Raw genomic sequence first — 27,385 nt, 5'->3', positions numbered from 1 at the left:
AAAAAATGCATTTGTTATTACCGTTTCCCTCACGGCACCTGATTGACAGCTGAGAAAAGATTTGTCTGCATGTGCTCAGAGATCCATTTGGCTAGTTTTAATAACTGTGTGAGGGATTACGTCTCCTTTTTCCAGCTCTTACCTTGGAATATAGAGAGGTAACTGAGGAAATCTGTTTTGTTGCAAGGGCTTGTGACCTGATGATTCCCGTGTCCAGATTTTGTGACGTTCGGGGGTTTTGATAAAGCCAGCCAGAATATTGATGGATGCCTTTGCAAACGGCTTAGGTATTAAAAGACTTAGACTGAATCATTTAATGTGTCCTTGGCCAAAGGTTTTCTGGTGCTTAAAAATATCACCCTGTTCAATGAGCCAGAGGTGCAGCTTCTTTGCTGATACATAGTTGAAGTTGAAAAGGTCATGTGTGTAGACTGACTGAGGTTTGTTCGTCCTCTGTAACTCAATGAACACCTGATGGGGAAGGGTAAAGGTGCAGTGAGTTTATTATTGATGCATACATGTTTCACCGAGGCGGCGTTAACTGTCACAGTCGTAGCCAACCTCACACACAGTAGTGCTGCTGTGATGTGCCAAGGAAGGAGGGAATAGTATTTTTTGTTTCATATTTGCATCAGCACATTTTGCTAAGTAATATTTATTGCTATGTCGGTTTGCAGCCAAATTCAAAGTACTAACAAGCGGTGAGCTTGTGATCATACTTTATGAGTACTCATAACAGTTAATTTGTTGTTTCTGGATGCTGTTGTCCAAGTGTTATACAATAATGTCTTTTATGTCTGTTGCTCTATCAGACTTACTGCTGTGATTACCTTTAAATAATTGGTGAACTGACAATATAATAAAAGACAGAGTGTAAAAAGTGATGAACAGTTAAAGCTGACTGAGACAAGCAGGATTGTTTCTACTATTTATCTGTTTTTTCTCTGTAATAAAGTCATAATTCTCTAGTTCAGATTTTGTTTTTTATTCAGACACCAAACCAAAATAAATTTGGGGTGTTTTAATAGAAGACAACAAGCAGAAAATATTCACATTCAGGAAAGTGCAATTACATTAGGATTAATTATAAAAATGGCAGCTAATTAAATTTCTGTCAATCAACTGTTTGTTTCAGTTCTTAATTGAATTAGTTTTCACCACATTATTGAGTTTTACTCATTTGTTTTTTCGCCCTCTCATCAGTCATCGGTGATATTTTGGTCTTGTTTGTGTCAGTCAGAACAAAGCCACAGTAATGTTGGCTGTGAACATCCAGCATTCAACTTTTCTCATACGACTTTAAAGTTATTTTTGTACTCTAAATAACTTTGATTGTTTATTCAGTCTCATACAAACTCATTCCCATTTTTTTTTCCCCATTTGGTATTTTTTTATGCTGAGGCACAAAAACAAGACTTTCCCCTTTTTAATCACGCCTTCAAAATTCTGATTGGCTCAGTTGTTTATCCAAGTGCCGCAGCACCAGATGTACCCGAATCACTGAAACACATCTTGGATATGGGCAGAGATTCAGAGGCCTGAAAACAAACTGCAGCCAAACATCACAAACATGCTTGGCTCTGGGATGTTTGTGATTTTTTTTTTTCACTAAATCAGAGAGCAGTTGCTTATTAACATTTTTGCATTCGTAAAAGAAAAAAAGTGACAAACATACCCACTCAGAATCTGCATTTGTTAACAATCAATTGTTTTTGAAATAAAAAAAATAAATAAAAAAAATGGGGCTATATATATATATATATATATATATGTGTGTGTATGTATGAGAGAGAGAGAGAGAGAGAGGGCATTCTGATGTAAATTCAGGGTCGTACAAAAAGGAGGGTTGAAGAAATACTTGTATTGTACCTAAAGAACTGTTCCCACACAGCTAATTATCATTTACCTTTCAAGGAAAACAAACTTTCTTCATTATATTTACTTGTGACATTTCAGGAATATAATTGAACTGAACATGGCTACTGGCTACTCACTGTTACAGTAGGACTGTGACAAAGGACCCGATTCACACAGCGTTGCAAGATAAGTGGATGTTTATTTACAGCGGTTGTTCGCTCTTTGCTTGCGTAGCTTTCCAGCTGCCTTCTTCAGCTCCACACCACACACAGCTCAGGTCCCGGTATCCTACTCAAATAAGGGAGGCATGATTAGATGATGGAGGTCAGCTGTGTTGGTCAGCCTCGCTTGGCACCACACCCTGAACCCACTACTCTACTCCTTCCCTGCAGCAGAGCCATAAAGCACACTCCACCACAGGCCACTTTATTTGAGTTTTGCAATGGTGAAGCAACATTCCAGTTAGATAGATATTTACACTAAGATTGCATGAGTGTCCCTTCCAATTTAGACTTCCCAAATGCCTAAATCAAAGAAAACAGCAAGCAAAGCAACACAAAAATCAAATAACCTCCAGTATGCACTAGGGTGGTTTATGTGAAGTGCGAATCAGAATCAGCACCTTCAAATCTGAGATCATGTTTCTCAGCTGGAAAAGGGTGATTGCCAACTCCGGGTCAGGAATGAGTTGCTGCCCCAGGTGGAAGAATTCAAATATCTCAGGGTCTTGTTTAGAGTGAAGTTAGAGTGGAGTGGGAGAGTAACGGATTGACGGTGTCTGCAGTGATGCAGACTATGCTGGTTTCTTTTGGTAAAGAGAGAGCTGAGCGTGAAAGCAAAGCTCTGTTTTTACTGGTTGATCTTATCCTACCCTCACCTTTGGACATGAGCTCTGGTTAGATACAGAAAAAATGAGATTGTAGCTACAAATGGTAGAAATAAATCTCCTTCAAAGGGTGGCTGAGCTTTCCCTTAGAGACAGAGTGAGGAGAAGGGCTCATTCAGGAAGAGCTCAGAGTAGAATCCCTTCTCCTCCTGTTGAGGTGGTTCAGACATCTGACTAGGATGCATCCTAGACACTATCTAGGTGAGGTGTTTCAGGCATGTCCTAGCACAAAGGGGCCACAGGGCAAACCCAGGGCACGCTTGAGATACTATGCATTTCGGCTGGCTTGGGAAGATCAAATTCCCAACGTGTCCTCTCAGATAAGCTGGAGGAGATGGCCGGGGAGGTCAGGGTGTCGCTGCTTAGTCTGCTGCCCCTGTGACCCAAACTCAGATAAGCGGCAGATAATGACGGATGGATGGAATTAAATGGTGCAGAAAAAAATAGTTGAACTAGCACAAGGTTTGGACTTCTGGATGAAAGTCTTATGTCTTGATTATACCTCGTCGTGGACACGGACAGTTGAGTGATCCTGTTAGACCTCTTTGAAGTCCTGACTTCAAGTGCAGCGTATGTGCATTTGGTGCATTGTTATGTAAATTCTCCACAGACAAGACCCTTGTAGTCACGAAAAACAGACAGGCACTCGGAGGTCCTACCCTCGTGCTCACCTTCTGATGATGAAATTTGTGCCAGTCAGGCCCAAGTGGACCCTGGTGGACTTATGGACCTTTAAAGGATAATCAAGGTTTTAGACATCCAATACTCCACCTACCCCCTTATCTTTTTCTTTTTAAAATCTCCCTCAAGAAGTCATTAAGGATACAGTTTCTGTATATTCGAAGATACAGACAGGTTTGCTTATTTACCTCAGCTGTGCTGTGTCACAAAGTATTTTCTCTGAGCACAGCCACAAGCAGTGAAGCATGACCTCGTCATTCAGATACAGATGAGCATTATCTACTTGGCAGAGGCCTGTAGCACTAGCACAGGAAGGGCTGAATTAATTAATTATTACTCTCTTAATTATACCTTTGACGACACTGTAAAGTTTTCATAAAAGTTTCTCCATGCAGGAGGTCAACTTATTCTGTTTTAGACTGAAGAACCCCCAGGGATGCATAAGAGGGGAAATGAGAGAATTGATCTCTGTCACAGTTTTTATGATCTTTAGCCTTGTTGGTGCTTTAGTTGATAGCAAAAGGTCAAATTCAGCTGGTGTACATTCAAGACAAGACCTGGGAGAGCAAATAAATGTTTGTGTATACTCACTCACACTGACACAGAGAGGCACATTCCCATGCATGCACATATCCACCCACTGGTTTGTACACGCAGAAACACACAAATACACAATGCAGCCTCCCACACATATATATGCACACGGCATAGGGATTGTTACACACACACACACACACACACACATATACACGTCATGTTCCAAGTGTTTACATGAAAATCCAACCTGTCTTTTAAGTCTGCATTAGAGAGCATTTTGATCCTTCACTTTTTTCTCCTTGCAAGTTAAAAGAAAGATTGGCCAGTCATTACAAAATAAACGAGGGAAGTAAATTTAGTGGGCGGGCCTGTACTTTCATTATCTCCTTTAATTATTTTATGAGACAATTTTAGTACGTGTGCACATGCCTGATAATGGTGGGATAGTGATGTATGCCATAAATCCTTATGTTTAAAGTTGGTTAAATATGAGCTCAGTTCAGTAGTTTGAACTCGGACCATTTCAGGGAGCATTTGTTTTATGTCCCCACTGAGTGGAAAGGGGATTTTAGTACATTTTGTGAATGTCAAATATTATTCTACTGGCTCTGACAAAGTCTTTATGCTCAGGTGCATTATACCCCGAACTCTTTTCACAGTGTGCTTTAGTGGTATTGTGCTATATTAAATGCCTTTATGTAGCTTATTAGGCTACATAGCTGACAAACAACACAATATGTCTTGATTTGGTACGAACAGTAATAGGTCTCAGCTGAATATCTTTTTACTGAGTGTGAAACAACTGGTGTCTTATGTTGAATGGGCCTCATTTATCATTTTACTTCTTCAGTGCACTGGAGGTAGGTGTTGATGATGTGTGGGGATCCTTCCAGAGATGCTTTGCTTCTTCTTCAGGGTTTTAAATTACTCTTTATTTTGAATAAAGCATATTGTTAACTTTGTAAATTATGCTCTCAATTAGAACTAAGTTGATGAAAAAGCTGTGTGTTATTTAATGTCATTTACCTGCTATACCCATATGAGGCTGCAGCATCCTTTGATATCTCAGTCATGTGCACTTGTTGCTCATCACATCAGGTTTTTTAAAAAAGGGTGTCCCATTACCACATGTTATAAAATCAAGCACATAGACATAAACATTTGTGAAAGAATGGATCATTCTAAAGCACTCACTGAATTCAACTTACAGTCGATCGTACAAGTGTTTACAGAGCGGGGTTGCCGAGTGCTGTGGCAGATGGAGCGCAAAAGTCACCAATGCTCTGCTGGCTCAGTAACTGCATAGCTCCACACCTCTGGCATTAACATCAGCACAAAAACTGTACTGAGAGCTTTGTGGCATGGCTTCATGGGTTTCTCTGGCCATGTAATTCCTGTAGCTGTGTCAGCCTTGCTGTTAAAAAACAAATCCAGGCTAGCAAACAATGCTGCAAATAGTAACGTACCATCTTCTAGCTGCTCCAGTTGTCAGTCATTTGCAGCCATGATAAAAGCCACAACCACTCAAGATTAAAGTTTTAAGTTTTAAAGTAAAGTAAATATGCTGAAAAAAATATATATAAAAAAATGAAATTAAAATCCAATATGACTTTGCAGCTGGTCTTTAGATTGGAGCACACAAAACTGCTTTTTGAGCCCCTCAGATATTTTTGTGCTTGGGTTGTTGCCCCCAGGGGCTAAATCAGCAGATTGGTTTGTGTCTGCTGGTTTTAGCATAGACCTACCACTAAAAACTCTCATGTTCTTCATTTTAACCTCTTAAATAAAGCATGGCTTTTAAAGGAAGATTCACTATTTAGTGCTTAGAAAATTGGGAGGGGACACAAAGACCCTGACATACGCTCACCAGCCACTTGATTAGGAATACCTATTGAACTGCTAGTTAGTGCAAATATCCATGCATTTTAGAAGCCGAGGTTCAAACTGAGCATCAGAATTGGGAAAAAAGAGGATTTAAGTGACTTTGACCATGTTTGTTGGTGCCAGATGGACTGGTTTGAGTATTTCACAAACTGCTAATCTGCTGGGATTTTCTCCCAGAACTAACTCTGGGGTTTAAAAAGAACGATCTGAAAAAGACAAAATATCCAATGAGACAGTTTTGAATGGGCAGACTGCTTTGAACAGCTAGGATGGCATAAGTGTCTGGTTTGTTAGCACAAATGTAAGTTTAACTTTTAAGGAAGTAAAGTAAATATGCTAAAAAATAAAAATAAAAAAGCATTTGAAATGAAAATCCAGTTTAACTTTGGAGCTGTTTTTTAGATTAAAGCAGATGGAGGTACAAAACTACTTTTTGAGCCCCTCAGACAGTTTGAGATTTCCAAACTAGTTTGAATTTTGTTAGCAGAAAGCTACAATACTCTCTGCTGAGAGAAAACAAAAAAGGAGAACAGTGGGCAGCAGATGGGACGGAAAACTTTCTCTGTATTAGTATAAACATCAGGAAAGAGCCGGTGTAGCCTGCTGGTTTGATTGGACTTCATTATTTTTGCCACCTCTCTGCAGAACAAACAGCCCATGCAGCTCACGTCTCCTTACCCATTGTAGCCTCAACATTTGGCACGTTGCCCTCTACTCTTCTTTATTGTGTCTTTTTTCTCACATCAGAGCACAGACAGTTGCGGCGTCGAGCTGCTTCCTTATTGAGCTGCGTTTTAACACAATATGGTGAGAAGCAGTCACATTTGCTGTTTATTTTCACAGGGTGCGTCGTATCAAGTACCTTCATTACCAGATCCAAGAAGGCCACATCGTCACATTTTGTGACTCAGTTTTATGAAGCTACAGGTACAGGGAGTTCTTTTTAGAGTGCGCTTTCAGCTTTTTCTTTACTACTTCAGGGTTCACATTTACACACTGGATCACTTTTTCTTATCTGCCAATTGTTGCCGGAGTTAATGGTTCATCTTGTATCATGATACTAACCAAAGCAAAAATTCACACCCTTTCTGTGTATTTTTTTCCTTCTTCAGAGTTTACCTAGGAAGTGTGCCCATCGGTATCAGCAGGGAGTCTGAAGACTTGTTTTTTTTATTTCTGCACTCCAAATGCACTGTATCCAAAGGCTCATTTGTTGATATTCTGTTGCATTTTGGCTCTGTCTCCCAAGTTTTCCCCAAGGGGCTGAGAGCTTGGGTTCCATGTGGCGTGGTGTTTGATTGATGCAGGCCTTCTCCGTCTACACGATGTGCTCACTGATGCGGTGGTGATGGAGTGAGATACCCCTGCTGAAGCTGATCTAGTGAGCAGCTGGCCTGTGTTCCTCGCTTGCACAGTGGCTTTGCAGTTGTTTTTCCATCACATCTTTCCCCTTCATTATCACTTGAGGGGTTTTTGTGTTGGTGGCTTCTCTTTAGGGAAATGGAAGGATTTACTGAGCCGCTTTCCACCTCAGGTTAGTCTTTTTGATGATACCTCACTAGAATTTAGATTCACGTTTAAAAACTTGAAGTGACTGAGTGCTGAGAATGAATATGTCACTGTAGTTTATAGCCACTGTTACTGGTGTGCCGGTGACTGAATGCAGCGATGTATTGTGTCGGTATGGGTTAAGATATGTGGCTGAGTTTTTAATTCAGTTTTAATTCCTTTGAAGGTTTAAATGACAGCACATCACAGATGGTATATTATGACAGATTTAGCTCATGAATATTAATTCTCTAAATACTAAAATTGAGTTTTCTCTACAGCCAGGTAGAGGGAAGACAAATGTCATTCTGTATCACTATTCTATAGCTGTAAGTGGACTGGGTATTCAATTTACTCTGAAGAGATTTTCGCCATTTAACTTTATTACATATAAATCTTATATTGCCTAAATTGTTCTGCACATGGACTAGTCTATGTAATAAGTAACATGTACTCTTCATATGAATATGCAGATTTTGAAAGCACGGGATAAGATTTTTGCTGCCAGAAGCCTTTTGGTTTTCCTTTGTTGTCTGAGTTGTTTTGACCAGTCATCTTTGAGCAGGCTTTGGTTGCCACAAGTGAACAGTCAGTGTGGTAATAAAAATATGCGGTTGCATTTGCCAAAATGAAATTAAATGAGCACATATTAGATCTCTCAGAGAAATGGTGGTTGCCCTCAGGAGCTAAATCAGCAGATTAGGCGGTGAGCTCAGAGATTGGGTTGTGTCTGCTGATATTAACTTTGTTATCAATTAGACCCACCACTAAGAAATCTCATGTCCTTTTAACCTCTTAAAGAAAGCAAAAGCAAAACTGCCTTATTGATAACAGAGGTCAGAGGAGAATGGTCAGACTGCTTTGAGCAACAAGGATGGCAACAAGTGCCTGATCTGATGAGTCTCGATTTCTGCTGCAGATTCCACTGGTGAGGTCAGTTTGGTGCACAAGCACACAAAGAATAGATCCTGCCTTGTATCAACAGTTCAGGGTGGTGCAGGTGTCAGAGTTGTATGTAGGGGATATTTTCTTGGCAGTTTTAAATAGCAGAGCCTATTGTTGCTGACTATGCCTCTCTCCCTCACAGTGTACTCATATTTTCTTGACTGCTTCAGCATGCAGGTCACAAAGCTCAAATCGTCTCAAACTGATTCACTGTACTCACTCAAATTCCCTTCACAGTTGGCAGATCTCAATCCAATAGAGCACCTTTAGGATGTGGTGGAGAGGTGGACAACCTGCATCATGCTTGTGCCACCGTCAAATCTGCAGCAACTGTGTGATGCTGTCATGTCATGGACCAAAATCTCTGAGGAATGTTTCCAGCAACTTGTTGAATCTATGCCGCAAAGAATTAAGGCAGTTCTGAAGGCAGAAGCAGGTCCAACCCAGTACTAGCCATGTTTAACTTGTGAAGTGGCTGGTATGTTTTTGTACATTTGGAAACTAATAATCTGCGCTACCATTAAAATTACGCTAACAGACAACAATTTTTTAAAAATACATTTAGATTTTTAGTTTATTTGCTTTATTTGCAAAATTAGCTTTTAGAAGGTGTGGCAAAACTGGATTTACAACTGGATTTAGATTAGTTACCTGTAACCATAGTAACATGGTTGTTGTTTGACAATAATAGCATCCGACCAGCTTTGTCTGTATAAGTGTAGGTAGTGCAGACCAGCTGTCTCTTTGGAGTCACTTTACGCAAGGATTGTGCAGTGAGAAATAGAGCTACCTGCTGTAAAGACGCCTCCGTAGGGATGGCTCATTTCATGCTTTAGTGATGTCTGAGTGAGGTAAATGTATCTGCTCATTTTGAGCAGAGAAAGTCACCCTGACCCTGTACCTGCTTCCTGACTATAACCTTAGCTGCTGTTTCAGTGCATGGTTACCGGGTCATCTCTTACAGGAATACAGCTTAAAAGCATACAGTGCGGTAAAGAAAAATGATTCAATCAGACAGACAGGCTCGTGGTTTTAAAGTCAAAGTGTAGTCGTACTATTCTAGCTTTTTGTGTATGTATTATATACATATGCACAGTATATGGATATAGTATGTATTTTTCTAACAGTTATATTGGAAACTAAGGAATCCAACTTAACATTTGCATGGGGGAGTGGTATTACTGGAGTGAATGATTTTGTTCTATGTTCATTTAATGCTTGAAAAAACTTCAAGTGTCTTATAATAAGTTTCAGCTTAACCTCACTGTCACAGTTCAGTCAGTATTGTAACTGTGAATATCCTGGAAAAACAAGACTCTAATCTTTCATGCAGTGTGGAACTGCTCCTTTGGCATTACATATCCTGAATTTGAAGACTTGGCCAATGTTTATTTAAATTTACATCCAAATGAGCATTATGTCATGGCAGGACTATCAGTCCTAACCAGAAAACGTAAACAGAACACTAGAAAATCATTCCAGGTACAGTTAAACAAGCTTCTCCGTTTCTTCCCACTTTGTTCTGTGAGGAGCTGGATGTGACACTGCAAAATCATTTTGCTGTGGTCTCTGGCATTCAGCAGTGAATGTTACTATAAGGGTGAGGAAGGTTATATAACAGCTCAGGAGTTTGGATATGAGAGAGTGTTAGATTTGTATTGTTGATTGTCATTTATGCTTAGAAATATTTACTTATATATGCTTGAGTTTTGTAATTAGTTGTAGATTGGTAGAGGTTTTGATCCTTGATAGTCTGCAAACTTTGTGTGTATTAGACAGCACTTTGGGAGCATGAGAGGTCATACCGTGTCTTATTGTTTTATGGTAGGATTAACGTAGTTGCGTCTGTTCTAGTCTAAGTGCTCTTTGTTTAGATGAACTGCAGGACTTCCTCACCGTGTTATCTAGGATGAACCATCTAGGGTGAGGGGGAGGCTACCCTCTTCCTGACCAAGGATGTTTGACCCTTTGATCAGCAGTACACACACACACACACACACACACACACACACACACACACACACACAGGCAAGGTACTCTTTGTGTGTATGTAGACGTCATATGTTAATGAACTTATGCATATTCATGTAACCTCAATAAAAGACCAGTGGTACGGGAGAACGGACGAGAGCAACTGGGGTCAAGCGAAGGAACGGTGCCTGTCCGGTTCTCTCCCGTGCACGAGAAACATGAAGAAGCTTGCCTACTTGTGTCTTGCTTTGCAGTGTAATTGTCATGGTCCTGGGTCGTTGACCCAGCGTTTTGTTTTGTGATTATTTCCCTCTGTCTAGTTATTCTGTGTCCTCCCCCCTTGTGTCCGGTTCGGGTTCTAGATTTCCTGTTTTGTTCTGAAAGTCTGTGTCTGTTGTCATTGTGTTCAGCTTGTGTCCTCCAGTCATCATGTGTATTCAGATCAGCTGTTCTTCCCTCCTGTGTGCGATTACCTGATTACCTTGTGTGTGTATATTTAGTGGGTGTCGGTCTGTGTTTGTTGTCGGCTCGTCTGCGTTCATCCATGTATCACTGCGTTAATCTACATTCATCTGCGTTCTATGGTGTTCCTGTCTCTGCGTCTCTCTGCCCCGCACCCCTTTGTATGGTCCCAGTTTGCTGCATTTTGGGTCCTCCTTTTCCTCCACACCACACGGCTCCCTCCGCCAGCCGTGACAGTACGAGCCGACCAACATGGACCCAGCAGCATTCGCACCTACCCAGGAGTTTCGGGAGGAGGTAACCGACACGGTCGCAAGGTTGGTAAACCTGTGGCTCGAGCAGGAGGAAGAAGAGTTCCACCGCGCTGTAGAAGCCAGGCTACAGCAGCTACTCTCTGCACACTCCTGGCTGCTAGACTCGCTTCACCCGCTGGCACGGGACTTCCTCCTTCATGAGCTGCACCTTCACCCACCAGCCGCTACCGCTTCCCAACCCAGCCCGGCGGTGGAGGTTTTGCCCGGCCCGCCGGAGGTTTTGCCCGGCCCGCCGGAGGTTTTGCCCGGCCCGCCGGAGGTTTTGCCCGGGAGGAAGCGACGATCGCGCCGTCGGCGCGTCGCCCCACAGCCGGAGATTAGGACTTCGGAACTGCCGGCTGTGGTGAGTGGAAAAGACACTCCGTCTGTTTCGCCAGCTCGAATGACTGTTTATTCCGGGGCTGTGTTTGTTGAGCCAGCTGCCCAGCAGGTAGCTCAGTTAGCCGCCCAGCAGCCACTAGCTCTGTTAGCCACTCAATCGCCACCTCCATTACAGTCACAGCCAGACCTATTAGACACTTGGTTACAATCCATAGCTCAGTCAATAGCTCAGTTGGCAAGAGACTCATCAGCTTTATTATCAGCTCAGCCACCTATTCAGCCACCATCTACACCAGCTCCGCCTGTACTACAAGTCCAGTCCGTCCAACCGGAAAAGCACTGTTTTACACCTGTTCATGTCAAGCAGAGAGACACACCACATAACGCAGTTGTCAGTCCGCAACAGCTGGCCAGCCCAGAGACTGTGACGCACTCCAGGGCCTCCCCAGAGGCTGGGTCCCAGCCCCCGGCCGACTCTGGACCCCTGGAGATTAAGAAGCCAGCTGAGGACTGCATCCGGCTGTCGCTGCCTGAGCTGGGTCAATGCTCTGTGCAGCTGCAGTCTGCCTTGTGTTTGCCAGAGGCCCGTGCGCCTGCTGGATCTGACCCGTACCTGCCAGAGGCCCGTGCGCCTGCTGGTTCTGAACTGTGCCTGCCAGAGGCCCGTGCGCCTGCTGGTTCTGTTCTGTGCCTGCCAGAGGCCCGTGCGGCTGCTGGTTCTGACCTGTGTGTTCCAGGGGCCCTGGTGCCCACTGGTCCAGAGACAGTTTTCGCTGGGGGGCCCGAGGAGCCCGTCCAGCCTCCTGCTTCGCCTGCTGGGGGGCCCGAGGAGCCCGTCCAGCCTCCTGCTTCGCCTGCTGGGGGGCCCGAGGAGCCCGTCCAGCCCCAAGACCCATCATCGCCACCAGCTGCAGCCTCTGTGTCTCCATCCTCGCCAGCTGCGGCCTCTGTGTCTTCACCCACGCCGTCGCCTGGTCCGGCTACTGCTTCACCCACGCCGTCGCCTGGTCCGGCTACTGCTTCACCCACGCCTGGTCCGGCTCCGGCCTTCGTGTCTTCAGCCTCGCCTGGTCCGGCTCCAGCATCCTCGTCAGCATCGCCTGGTCCGGCTCCAGCATCCTCATCAGCGGTCTCGTCTGGTCCAGCCGCTGCTTCGGTCTCGTCTGGTCCAGCCGCTGCTTCGGTCTCGCCACCTTCGGGTCCCAAACTGCCGCCTCGACATCGGCGGTCATCTGCCAGGCCGCTGGTGGAGCGTCATCGTCAACATGGACGACCTCCTAGATGCCGCCGCTGCCTTCCGCGCGGTCGGCCTCCAGACTTGTGTCATCGCCGCCGTTGCCGCCGTCCGCACGGTCGGCCGCCTGACTTGTGTCATCGCCGCCGCTGCCGTCCGCACGGTCGGCCCCCTGAGCGGTTTCCCTGTTGCCGCCGCTGCCGTGTGCACGGTCGGCTTATGGATCTGCGTCGCCAACGTGGCCGGCCTCAGAAGATGAACTGTCCGGGACTTCTGAGTTGTCAGCCTCCGGGCCGGCCTCCTGAACTGTGTTTTGTTCTCGTACTCCAGCATGTGTTTTTGTTTTGGACAATTCCCTCGGTTCGCTGGAGCTTGTTTTGTTCAGAGATCTTATTCTGAGTATTCACAGCAGCCGTAGCCTCTCCAAGATCTTATCCGTGCTGCACTCAATGAGCCCATTTTGAGAAACTCACGCGTCTCCCATCGTTTCAATCCCAGCGGGCAGCCTTGTGAGGGTTTGAACAGCCGGTTCCGCTTTCTTAATTCTTCGATAAGTCAGGGCCAAGCCAGCTCCGATCAGCCAGAACCCTGTTACCATGGTTCCGAATAGGTAGATATCTTCAGCACTCAGGCTCACCCAAGCCCAAACTTCTCGTTGAGAAAGGGGTGTCAATTGCATTTAGGGACCAGTTGATCCAATCCATAATTCCTCTTTTAGGTTTTAGAGAACAGACTGTGAGAGAGTGTTCCAGGGAAAAGTAATACAAAAAACACAAGACTAGACAAGGACATAAGAGGCTAAGCAGGAAAGCTAAGGGAGAGGAGGAGAGGAGAAAAGTGCGACCGCCTTCGTCAAGAGCAAGAGAGATTTCTGTTTGGATCAACATTTAGTTAAAGCAAGAAGATGTTGATACCTCCTCTAGCTTTGTATAAACTGGATCTTTATTTCCTTTCTTACAGGCAAGAAACATAATGCAAAACATTTGGATGGGTGTTATATTGAACCATATGTATGCCCAGATGCTGTATGGCTGATTATAGGTACTCATCGATGTCAATGTGCACGATGTGCTGCAGCTGCTTCTCACAAGAAGGGAGTTACATTAACATAATAGCGCAAAACATTTGTGACAAACAGCAGCTTGGCTCAAAGAATCTGAGTTGAATTGGGGACCTTTGATCCATGATTTTTCTAGATAAAAGATACAAAGCTAGCTAGCTTTTTGCAAAAGGTTTGAGGCCAAATACTTTGTCTATCATTCTACCATGAGAAAGATGACTCACAAGTTATCAGTTAGCTCGGAGTCATGTAATGAATTCATCCCGAGGTCAGAGTCTACAGGCCACAGTTGGCATGTTAAATTTTATGGTTCAAGACAGTACAATAAGAAAAATACTCTTTAATTCAATTTTCAATTCAAGTGTATTTATATGACACCAAATAGCAATAGTTCCCTCAAGGTGCTTTATATTGTAGCATATAAATACATGAGATTCACAGAAATTCACCCTAAAATTATACAGAGAAAACCCCAAACATTTAGACGACCCCCTGTGAACAAGCACTTGGCAACAGTGAGAAGGAGAAACTCACTTTTGACAGGAAGAAACTGCAGGAAGAAACAGGCCGGGGTGATGGGAGGGGAACAAAGACACACAGTGGAAGAGAGACAGAGACTGAGGATGAAGACACACTGAGTGCATGATGAGAAGCCCCCAGAAGTCTAGGCCTATTGCAGCATAACCAAGAGAGAGTTCAGGGTCACCTGATCCAGCCCTAACTGTAAGCTTTATTAAAATGAAAACTTTAAGGCCTAATCTTCAAAGTAGAGAGGCTGTCTGTCTTCTGAATGCAAACTGGGAGCCGGTTCCACAGAAGAGGGGCCTGAATCCTAAAACCTCTGCCTCCCATTCCCTTGCCATGTTAATTTGATTCTGGACTTAACAGGGAGCCACTGAAGAGAAGCATTATAAGAGGAATATGGTCTCTCTTTCTAGGTCCAGTCAATACTCTTGCTGTGGCAGTTTGGTTTAGCTGAAGGCTTTTCAAGGACAGCCTGATAATGAATTACAATAGTCCAGCCTAGAAGTGATAATCTAATATACCGATCAAGCATGGCTTGCTTGGAAAAGTTTTCAGGTGAAAAGTACTTGTCTCTAAAAAGAACGCAGCAGCATGGCTTATTTTTTGCAAAGGTGCATGTGACCAAACCACTAAACCTCTGGAACAATGTCCTTTGGACAGACCAGACAAAAGTGGAAAAGTCTGGCTATAGTGCACAGTTCCATGTATGGCAAAAAGCACACATATCATATCAGAACAAAACCGTCATACTAACTATGGAGCACGGTGGTGGATGAGTGATGATTTTGGTTTGATTTCAGGCATCTTAGCTGAAATTGGGTCATATAACAGGACAATGATTTATAGTACATTAGCAAATGTGCAACATAATGGCTGAAAATGAAAAGAATCAGGGTCTTGCTCAGTCAAAATCTAGTCCTTAACCTGATTGCAATGCTGTGGTGGGCCCTTAAGAGAGCTGTGCAAAAACAATAAAGCTCAATAAACTGAAACAATGATGTCAAAGCAGAGTGGGCCAGATTTCCTCCACAATCATGGGACAGACTGATCAAGTCACACAGAAAATAAGTGATTACTACTTTTGAAACTTGGTTTGAGGAGCAGATGAGGATTTTTCTAATGTAATGTGATCTTATAAAAATTATTCCTAGAATGTGTATTTTTCTCTAAATATCAAATCATTTGGGCTCCCTTTTTTTTTAGCATTTCAATCAAAAACGTTGACCTAAACCCTTTTGGATGTTGACATTATGGGACATTTTCCACCCAGCTTAAACTGAAAGGTATCAGGTTAACTCAGTATATCACAAAAGACATTGATTAATCTAATTCTGTCCATTTTGTTTTTGTTGTAGCAGTGCAGCCTGCAATGAAGATGGAGTTTGAGGCATTGATGCCTGACTGTAAAAATGGAAGATACTGTGTTTGCTTCTGAACAGAGGGGTGAATCCATGACATCACTGCAAAGAAATACCAATCTATAGTTAAACGGAATGTTCACGATCATCCTTATTTGCATGTCAAGACCTGTATTTATGCATCATTATCCAGGAAGGTGCGCTGAGTCATCCTCCTCCTCACTGATATTTTTTCCCTAAGCAATTTAATTGAATCATTTTCACCTTATACGCAGCGCAAGATTCAGCATTCACCCCTTGAAAACAAGTAGATCGACTGTGGATCTCCTCTCTGTGGACAGCCTCTTAACAGAGCCGGTTAGTCACACATTGGAGCACTCTGACAAGTGATTTTTTTTCTTTCATGTTGGCCAGCTGTAAATCTTCAGTCTAGAGCTGATTGCTGCCCATGTGTATTAGACTGACTGTTTAACATATGTGGGGTAAACAAAGCTTCATTATTTGACTGCTGTTTTTGATGATTGTGAATTGTTTCCGGCTTTGTGTTAAATTTGTCACATGTATACTGTACTTCACTGAGACAATCAGAACAATCACATGACGCTTATAACCCCTGCAACTCATAACCATTCATCTCTGCAAAGGCTAAGAGTGAAAAATCAATCAGTTATAGTTGTGGTACTTCATTGCGGATTTCACATGGCCCTAGTTGCTATTGAAAAAAGAAACTCTCTATTTTCTCTCTGTTTATCCATCCATCCTTTTTCTTCTGCTTATCCAATTTAGGGTCACCAGGGGTGTTGGAGATTATCATGTGACATATTGTCAGTACCTATAGCTGCTTCTTTTATTATTAATCTCATTGATGAGATTAGTCAAGTGAGAATAAGTGGTATTTAATCTTTGAGAAGCCTGCAAAAATGCTGCCATTTTACATTTTCCCAAAGCATGTAAAAAAAAAAAGAAATACATAAATAAATACATTTGTTTATGGCAGGAGAGATAACGAGCTTAATGTGAAAATTGGAGCAAATTCAAAGAAAGCAAATTATGTAATTGGTTAGATTAGATTACCTAACAGCACCAAATCACAGGCAAAGTTAACTGGTGAGGTCATCATTTGGTCATCTGGTCATCTATTCATATTAATTAATATTCATATTAAACCAGAAAAGAAACAAATAAAAACATAAATAATAGAAGAATGTCAATGATAGGCCTGATTAAACAGAAAAGTTTTAACAGTTTTTTTTAAAGACTTCACAGCTAAACGGATCTGTAGTAAACTGTTCCAGAGCCTCGGTGCCACAGACTGAAAGGCTCTAACTCTCTAGTCTTCCGTCTTGTACAAAGGACAGCTAATAGGTTTTGAGCTTGTGAGCAAAGACAGTGTGCAGCAGTGTGTTTAACAAGAAGCTGATATATATAGTCTGGAGCCTGTCTGTCAAGTGCTCCGTAAGTAGGCATGAGAATTTTTAAACAACTGTGAGCTAATGTAAAGAGAATAAAATGGGGGTAAAGTGACCTCACTTGCTAATGTGTGTTAGGAGTATGGCTGGAACATTTTGCATTACTTAGAAGCGTGAAAGCGATGATTTATCTGAGATGGTAAATAAGGCATTACAATAAGAAAAGTATGGAAAGTGTGGAGAAGGAGGGAAACACCTCAAGATGTGAAGCATAGCACATTGTCTGGCAAACATGGTGGAGGAATTGCTGAAATATGGGCATGTGTAGCTGCCAGAGGAACCAGGCCACTGGACAGAAGCAGCAGCATGAAGCTTGAAGTGTCCAGGGCTATCTTCTCATATTCAGCCAAGTGCTGCAAGACCCATCAGACACATGGTGGTTGTTAAAAGAAAATTATAGTAAAAAATATATAAAATTGTTCATAAACTAACTGTAGTACCAAAATTCTTCATGTTATGGCTTTTCTTTGCTTATTGCAAAATTTAAAATGTAGTTATTGCTTACATTTTAATTTCTGTGCACTGGAACATTTTTTTGTTAGTACAATTTGAGCCATGTGATTATCTACAAACACATTCTCAGAATTTTATTGGAACAAATTAAAGTAGTATAGTTGAGTTTATTACTATTAAGTTGTCATTGTATCTTAAATTACTTGTTTAGAGCTGTGCATTTAAAATCAGAGAGTGGAAAATTCCAGAAATGTATCCCTGCAGTAAAGAGCGATGAAGTTCCTGGCTTAGGATTTCTGCTCCACTGATGCAGGACTTTTGTTTTCCTGTCAACACACCTCAGACCTCGACTTATTCTGTTCCAGCAAGAAGAAAGACAAATGAAATACTTTTTTCTCCCACATGTTAAATTGCCACATTTAATTACACAAGACCTGATTAAACCGCTGCTTCCCCCTGAATACAACAGAACAAATGGATGCACTATATTAGGTTGTATTAGAAAATGTGCTTCCATTCTTTGCTGAACCTTCAATCGTGAATGCCGAGAGAGTCTGCAAGACGCAACGAGGCCAGCCTTATAATTAGGAGGGGCTCAAAAAAACAATTTCACTAGTGGTGCTGAAGTAATGACTGTAATGAGGTTTAAATAATAGCAACGCCTTCCATAGAGTTTTCCTTAATATATAGGTATTGAATTAATGTGTGTTTATTAGCTATGCAAAGGCCAAATTATTGCAGTTGCTCTGAGCTTAAACTCCAGATAGACAGGAGCTCCTCCAGACCTCATCGTTAAGTGAAAGCTAATGAGTTGTATTACTGATGACAGAAAATATACATTTTTATTCCACCCTCAGTAACACCTGATTTTAATATTTCCTATTCGTCATTTGTTGATTTTCGTCAGTCTGTCTTTTTGCTCATTTGCAATAAACAATAAAGGAGTTGACAGCTGCAGCAGGCTGCAGGTGATTTAATCCAGATTATGAAATAATTCTGTTTGATTTACATAAACTGTAACCTTTCGTATCAAGAAGGTATCGGAACTTTAAATTGTGCAGTATGGAGTGAGTGAGCAATCTTGTGTTTTCCTTAAAGTAATGCTTGTTGGCATTTGTAATGACCTTTTTGCTCTTGACAGAATGGACTGTAATGAGAATTATCATAAGCCCCCTGAGAAACACACAAGCAGATAAAGCCAGACAGACTAAAAGCAGGCAAGTGGAAAAAAGAAAGTGAAGCATCATTTCGAGATACTTTGCTAAAGCAAGATGACGCCAAATGCAATATGTTACAGATGTCTGTGCGGTATGGTGGCAATATCACAGACCTTCTAAAACACATAAACATCTCCTCTATAAAAGAGGAAAGAAAGAAGAAAGCATACTAAATGTCCTTCCATCAGATGCCCTGAGTAAGGTGGCACTCTGTGATGGAGAGTTTCAGTCATTATCCAGGGGTACATAGCAGGAAAGTCACAAACTGTAACAAAACATTATCAGCTGTATATCTATGGATAGCTCAACAAATAACCAGATACTTGTCTTTCTTAAATTAGAATAATTCATAATAATATCCTATATTATATATCTGATAACAAGACGTAAATATTCTCCCTATATAGCGCTTTTCTGCTCTACCTAAGCACTCAAAACACTTTATATACAACATGCTTTATCCACTCATTCATATAAGCACTTTTTTCTATGCTTATGCTTTGTATCTAACATTCACACACATTCACACTCCAATGAATGCAACTTGGGATTCAGTATCTTGCCCAAGGATACTTTGGGATGCAGGATCAAACCACCAACCCTCTGATTAGTAGATAACCTGCCATACCTCCTGAGCTACAACCACCTCATACAACCATAAGTAACAGAATGTTTAGTACTCACTATTTATATACACAGTGTTAGGGGGAGTGTGTATACCAAAAGCCTTTAAAGTAATTTGTCCAAATATTACAGCTACTTTATGGTTAAGTGCAAAAGTCTTGCGCCACCCCTAATTTAAAAAATATGTATTTTGGTAGGAAAATGGGAAATAGCTGTAGTAATTTATTGAAACATGTGCAAGCGTACATGGAAATATAGTGAGAGACAAAAACATAGTTATTCAATTCTAACAGTCTTGAATTTTATAGGATATTCAAAGATTGTTAGATGCTGGCTGCTTTTTGTTCTGTTCACTATCAAGATGATTCCACACAGGTCCAGGTTCAGAGAAGACAAATCATTGACTGATGATCTTCTGCAGCATGTTTTTCTATCCACCTATGCAATACTGATTTTCATCCAGTTCTTGGGTAATTCGGTAAAACCTGTCCCTGTTTCCTTTACTGAAGAATGGCATCTTGACAGCCACCCTTCCACTGAGAATATTTCTGATGAGGCTTCAGTGAACAGTAGATGGATCAAAGGCCAGATGCATCTCTCACCTTCTGTGTCAGGTCTTTGGTGAATTTTTTTGTGATTCTTAGGACATAACTTTCAGATATTCTTCAAATGCTGTATTTTTTTAGACCTGTCACTTCTTTTGTTCCCTGCTTGTCCAGTTTCCTCCTTTTTAAGGGCACACTGAACACCATGCCAGCTCTTCAGCTAATAGCTCTTTGGGAATCATCTTTTTGGTTCAAAAATACTATTTTATGCCTGTCAAACTGTGTTATCTTTAGCATTTTCTATTGATTCAACTAAAGAATGGAGAACAGATTGTTTTTTGTGATGGGCTGCTAGCAACACAGTGCCTAGGGAAACAATTTAACTTTGCAAAATCCTTTACCAAGTTTTCTGTTATGTTGAGTTAGGTGCCTTTTGATGCTTGAATGATTGATAGTAACCAAAAAAGCATTCCTCTGAAGATGGTCAGGATTGGACTGAAAATGAGTGAAAAAGCAGCCAATGTCCAAAGAAAAACCTGGAAAGACCTTCAGGAAGACTGAAGAACTATTGCTCAAAACCACTTTAAAAAATGATTTTGCCTCCTTATAACTGTAAAATATAAATAAATGAGTGATCGGTCAAGACTTTTCTTACTAGATAGTTCAGCAAATTAAAAAAAGTAAAACAAAATGCATTAGTATTATTATAAGAATGCAGTTTGTCACACTCAGTACGAACAAATGTTTTCCAGTTTGACTCTTATTGGTGCTTAATCGTTTTAATGTGTTAAGAATCTATGGCATTGCCACCTAGGACAAGTGCGACTGTGTTAACTGAAAGCTATTTTTTGCATGAGTAGTTTATAAGGCTCCACTTAACAGTGTTAAACCAGTCTGTTGGCTTGTGTGCTCATCACACCCCAGTACAAGTATAAAGATGAACTTTTTTAGTCAATAGACCAGGACGGGGCATGTTCAGGCTTAAACTGGGAGTTCATTTGCGCTCAACCTCATAACAAGTAGTGTCTCCTGAGGTCTCTCAACAACCATAAGGCTACTTAAGGAGCAACAAAAGGGGAAAATGTGTGTAGTAATGGGTTAATGAAGTATTCATTTAAAAACATGAGGGATATCAGATTCACTTCGCTTTCATATTAAAGCGGGAGTTTCCATTTGCCAGGTCATGCTCAGGCAGTGATCTGTGGGATGTCAAACAAGTCAGTGCTTCCTCCATTTTCATTTTGATAAGTTGAGTTGACAACAGTTGAGTGTTGTTGAGTCATGGCATTTCACAAGTCCAAGTTCAGTCAGGTGAAAGAGGCAAAATCAGCCAGCAGTGCCAGAGACTGTTTAAGTTATGCAGTCACACAGTTGTGACTAATTATCTACAGTTTATAATCCATCCATATCCAGGTGGTTATGATCAAGCGATTACAAAAATGAAGCTACTGATGACAAAATCAGATGCTCATTTATACGCTTGCCTTGGACGTGAGAGATAGCATAAACTTGATAAGTTAAGAAGATGAAGAGGGAAGAAATGGCAGTTCATAGCAAAGACAAAGGGCAGTGAAAATTGAGGTGTCAATTTAATGAATCATGAAATAATCACTTAGAGATGGAAATGTTATCGGCAAGAGGAGCATTCCTCTTGATTAATTCAGACTGTAAGAAGCGGAGCTTAAAATTTATGAAAAGGCTTTAAATTGCTCATTGTTTATATTTCATATGGACATATTGTTGACTGTGCCATCATAACAAATGTGTTATATTTTTATTAATAACCTTTGATCAGTGTACAAAGAAATGTAATGTGACGTACTAATTAATAAACAGCATCTCCGTGACACAACTGCTCAGACACCTTCTGTTTAAAGCTTAATTATCTAGTATCATATGAATCCTCCTCATCCTGTAAATTCACAGGGGCCAAAGCCATTAAAACATATGCCTCATTCATATATATTTTTTAACTTTACTACCTACTTACTCCCAGCAATCAGATTTTCTGTTACATCTAATTTGACTGACACAGCAAAACCCTCCATTTCCTCTTTGCAGAGAAAACCATTTGGTAACAGCTGTAATAAATCTTCACTGAGGGTCCACGTACTGCACCGCTTTAAATCACCAAGCTGCCCATGGACATATAATTGCCCAAAGGATGTTATAACTTATACACTGATGGTGGGATGATGGCAAAAGTATGTGACATGAGCAAATATTACCGTTACATTTGACTGTTTTTTCTTGAAAGAAAGGTAAGCGATACCTGAGACAAAACGTGTCTGTAATCGATCGATCACATTTGTTCAGAGTAAAACATGCACAGTGGCCAAAACATGTAGATTAACTGCTATATTTGTTGCTATTCTTGTATTTTCTGAGATGCTCTGCATATCTAAGGCTATAATTTTTATCCTTTTCATTTGTTTCAGTGTAAATCTTTTTCTTTCTTTCCTTTTTTTAAAGCAAGGAAGGGAAAGAGGGAAGATGTGGGGTGTGCTATGATTATACTCAATCTCCTGGAGCAATCGCTACGAAGACATGTGTTCAATAGAATGAATGCTTTGCTGCAGGCACTTGATTGTATTGTTTCTTTGCTATTGATTTGGGGGGGGCAGGCTGTGGGGGGGGGGGTGTAAGTGGAGGATGGGATATCAAAAGGTACCACATGAGTAGGCACAAGGATAAACAACATCTACAGCTGCAGAGTGGATATTGTTTAAAATGCAGGAGGTATAAGGGAAAAAAAGGCTCATTTAACCCCTGCTAAACAACAGAAAGCAGCACCTTGGGGTGTGAAAACTATTTTAAAATTACAGTATTTGTGACTAAGTGTGGGTTTTTCTCTGAGGTAGGCAGAGGAACGGAATGCAAAATCAAATTAAAGATACATAAAAGATACGAAACGTTATCATATTATGGTACTGGGGAGTTTGGGTAATTTCCCCTGTTACATTGTATTACTTGTGAAATAAACCTGACGATGAGGCAAAAAAAATCTCCACTGAAGTCATGTTACCGGTGGTAAGCAGACAAGTTTGGAGCATCCATTTTTTTACCCTGTAGGCAAATCTGAATCTGTTGTCTACACCGTTTGCATATATGAATCTACATTACAGCGGTAAGTGAGACCCCAGCCTACACACATTGCTGTGTGTGTAGGAGGGGGATAGGATGACAAGCCCAAGATACATAGTGCTTGAGTCAAGCTCACTCGGCGTTCCTTCCTTCCTGTATTTCAAAACTAACATAAATCACACGGAAAGGTAGTTTTCATGTCAATACCCACCACGTGCCAACTTATTGTCTACAGTGATGGTCCACATCGCATCACGGTGCATAAATAATATCCTCTTCTTACCAGCTGTGAGAGCTACAACAGCAAAGAGATAGATGAAGAGGTATCTCTTTGTGCCGCATCCATTTGATTCTGCACCCCCCAGAGCTACAAGCCGAAGCCTTCTCCAGCTAATGATCCTTCACGAATTAAAAAGCTGCAGCCCTGAAACCAAAGCCCTCCCTTCCCATCCATCAGAACGTGCCTATCATTGGACCAGTCTGTATTAAATAGGCCTAATACTGTTTCCCTCACGCCCTGATGACACAAGGCTGCACACAAACTGCATAATCAGTGTGAGAGGACGGAAATCTAAAGACCAATTGATCATTAAAATTAACAGTCTTTCTATGACTGACTGAGCATCTGGTCTATGTTCAAAGGAGTAGGTTTTAATAATTGGGTGCATAACAGTAACTTAGCCGCCCTGATTACACAGGTAAATCAATGCAGGCTTGAAACGCATATAGGTAAAACCACTTCTCTCTTTTCTGTTCCTTCACACTTTACATTCAGATGTGATTACTGTGTCAGAGAAAATATTTGTCTTTAATTTGTAGGCTGTGTTTATAATGACAAATGGCACCACATGGCAAGGTTTTTTTTCTGTCACCCACAGATTTGCCCAAAGAGCATTTATCATGGGTGGACAGGCTTGCTTGCCGTATGCTATTGGTCATGGCAGCTTGAGAGTAATAGGTGGAAAGCCAAGTCCTCTTCCACTGCCGTGTCCCGGCACTTCTCAGAGGCACCCAAACCCGCTGTAATCTCTCACACGAGTGAACTTAAATTAAATTGAAATTCTCAGGTGTCAGAAATGTATAAGTGCCCTCTTTGCAATGCTACTCTTAAGAGCTCACAGGCATGATTTTCTAGCTTTCTTAGATGCCTGAAGATGAATGAATGACAGCTCTCATTTATTGATGTTCAGTTATCCAATCATATGAATAAAGTGTTTTTATAGTTGTGCGCCTTAGTCATTTTGAAATAAATGCAGCTGAATATGTCGTCAATGGGAACAAAAATAAAATAACATATCGCAGAACACAGACAAGTGTTCACTGAGCCTTAATCTGGAGGCTCGTCTCTGCTGCAGATCTGGACCAAGACAGATAAATAGATTGTTTGCTTGGACTAACTGAATGATTTGGGGCACAGTAGTTACTATGTAATGGAAAGCACACAGCCCATGTGTGCGTATGCCCCTCTGTATAGTTAGTAGGATTTCCCAGCACACTGTTAATTACTTCATTTGCCTCGTTTCCCAGGATGGATCATATGTTTTTAGAATGTTGTGTTTAATGCAAATCCAATTCTAAAGAAGTTATCATGCTGTGTAAAATGTTAATGAGTTTGTCAAGTGGTGAGCCAGGACCCAAATGCAGATCCAGAAAGGCTGAACTAGTCCTGGCCAAAGAGACACTAAGGAACAAAGGAACATACTGTTCAGTCACAAAGACCATGTCACTGAACAGTATGTTCTGACAAAGACAACAGTGAAGACTCAAACAACATCTCACCCAAGGTCCCCGTTACAGACTGTTAAAAAGAAGGGTGGATGCTGCACAGTGGTAAATACGGCCCTGTCCCAACATTTTTTAATGCATTGCTCTCAGGAAATTAAAATAGAAATCTTGTTTATTACCTAAAATGGTAGATTGTCTAATTGTTTAAACATGTTTTCTATGTTCAATAGAGATCAAATTATGGGTTTCATAACCCATAATTGAATGCATTCTGTTTTTCTTTACTTTTCACCCAGCAGCCCAACATTTTTGGAATTACACTTGTGTATTGTTGTGTTTTCATTTCAGCCAGTCGATATGCCAGATATGTACATGCTGTACCTTTAATGTTGTGTTGTTTTTAAATAAAAACACCGAGTACGGTGTGATTATGTAGCATCTTTGTAGCCAGCCAAGTTCTACAAACAGCTTTATTGTTTCTCAATCATGCATTCACACCTAAACACTCACATGCCAATACTATGCAAGATACTGAGCTGCCACTGGTAGCCGCCTAAGTGTCTTCCCCAAGGACACATTGGAACATTAAGGAGCTGGGAATCAAACCACAAACCCTGCAATTTCTTTCCACCAAGCTTTAATATTTGAGCCATGGCTTCCCAGTGTTTAACTTTATGAGATTCACATTTCCAATGCAATCCAATTTACTCTGGCACAGAAGCACAGCCGTATTCTGCTTTACTGACGCTTATGAATACTAGTTTCTGCAGGATGTTACTTCACATATGTGCGTTTTTCTAAGGTTTTAATACAATGCATCACAACCTCAGTAATATGTGTAATATCCTCCCTTTCATGTGTGTAAATCATTGCAATCTGCAGCCTCAATATTATACAGAAATTCATAGTTCTCTGACAGCGTCAGGCAAATGTGGACAGTATTGTCTTTGTGAGATAAAAACTATGGCTGGGCTATTGCATTGGGTTTTACAAGGCAGCTAAATAAAGAGATCGCTGAGTGTATTATGTAGAATAAACTTTTCTTCTCCCTATCACATTCATTTCAGACACAATAGAAACTATGTTTTGGCCCTGGTTAAATAAACATTGCCACCTGCTGCCAGCCCTTAATAATTGAAACATGGCACAAAAAGATTTTTTCTAAGAATTGCTTTTTTCCCCATTCACTATGTCAGTCCACTGCCTGACATTTAATTTTGCTGTCATACTCCAACAGATTGCTTAACTGAAAGGGAGAAAAGTGTCTTCAGCTATATCATCAAACATTTAGCTTTTCTACTTTGTGTTTTACAGATATACACAGCCAGTGCAGTTGTTTAAATGTAAAAGCTCCATCTCTGTTGGAGAAGCAGCTGAGGCCTTGAAGACGGTACTACCCAGGGGGTGCAGTCAGCTTGTGGGGACTGTGACGATGGCGAGCGTTTGGTGGATGAACAGTGGAGATGCGCAGCAGATAGCTCTGAGGCACTCAGGAGAGCTCGTTAAGGAGGCAGCTGAAAAGGATAATGGAAGCTTGTCACTTTACTGTCTGTTAAAAGGCTCAGACACACGCACGAAATACTGCTCTGAGAGTAGACGTGCACCCAATACAATAAGCTCCGGTGCTTTTTGCGCCCTCAAGGTAATATCAAAAGTGGCGAAATTGGGACAGAGATACCTAGATATCAGTGAAGCTGTAAAAAATTGGAGGTAGCAGGAGAGGTCTGGTGTTATTACTTTTTTTTTTTTTTTTTTTTATCGCCCAAAACAATTTCCAGTTGTTTCCGAAACATGTTTCAGACACTGTGCACTATAACATTTGAGAAATTGGCGATCCACTTAACTTTAACTTAAATAAACTTCATGCAACCTCAGTTTAGTGAAATTATTTGTAAATAAATGCAATTATTTTTAATATTAATTGCAAAGTCATTGCTGAAGTGTTCTTGACTTGGCTTGCAAATTAACAACTATGCAGAAATATACTCTTCACCATGAAGGCAAAACATACTGTAACGTTCACAAGAACCAGACGGTTGGGGTCTCAGTTTGTCCGTTTATTCGGCACATAAGCCAGCGGGTTGTTAACTCAGGGGGAGCGCTCTCGAACTACACCTCTCTTCAGCCTGGCACACACACAGAACTACCAGGTCCCCCCACCCCTTCCTGTACACCACCCTCACTACTTCCTGCAGCCCAACCAAACATGAATCTTAAAGGAACAACAACAGTGTGCAGAGAAAACCAACATGTCACTGTCCAGTAACACTTAACCATCGTTACACTGCCCCCCCAGCAATAAGTTCCTCGTCCCCGAGGGAACGACACAGTCTCTGAGGCGGGGCGGTAGCCTACGTTCCCTCCTTGACCTCCTGAGCCCCTGAGGAGGACGCGGAGCTTCGGGGCTTTGGCGTGAAGAGTCCGAGGGGGGGGAACGCAGCCCCGGTCGGGGGCCCCTCTGAGCAGGGTCATGGACGCTCTGTACACGTCCCTCTGGAAAGGAGGGGAGGGACTGTCCTCTGTAGGGGGCCATCCGGTCTCTGTGCAGCGCTACTATCCTCCCCCTAGGAGGCAACTGCACCCTGTAAACAACCTCCCCCACTCGCTCTAGGACGCTGCAAGGCCCCACCCAGCTGCTATCCAGTTTAGGACACCGTCCCTTCTTCCTCTTTGGGCTGTAGACCC

The 27,385-nt window shown here is 41.7% G+C and overlaps 1 protein-coding gene and 1 long non-coding RNA gene across 3 annotated transcripts in view; both read left to right on the top strand.

Moving 5' to 3' along the window:
* Positions 1-27,385, top strand: part of asic1c (acid-sensing (proton-gated) ion channel 1c) — a 115,941-nt gene that overhangs the window by 33,040 nt on the left and 55,516 nt on the right. The gene's annotated exons all lie outside the window — the stretch shown is intronic.
* Positions 15,591-26,422, top strand: LOC146687608 (uncharacterized). Its single transcript, XR_014916594.1, has 3 exons — positions 15,591-15,780; positions 15,859-15,940; positions 26,015-26,422. It is a non-coding gene; the product is annotated as an uncharacterized LOC146687608 (long non-coding RNA).

This window comes from Copadichromis virginalis, linkage group LG18 (assembly GCF_057382275.1).
Source record: "Copadichromis virginalis isolate Kocher_CV1m ecotype Utaka linkage group LG18, C_Virginalis_male_GT1.1, whole genome shotgun sequence".
Lineage (NCBI taxonomy): Eukaryota > Metazoa > Chordata > Actinopteri > Cichliformes > Cichlidae > Copadichromis > Copadichromis virginalis.
This window is presented reverse-complemented; position numbering and strand designations above follow the sequence as displayed.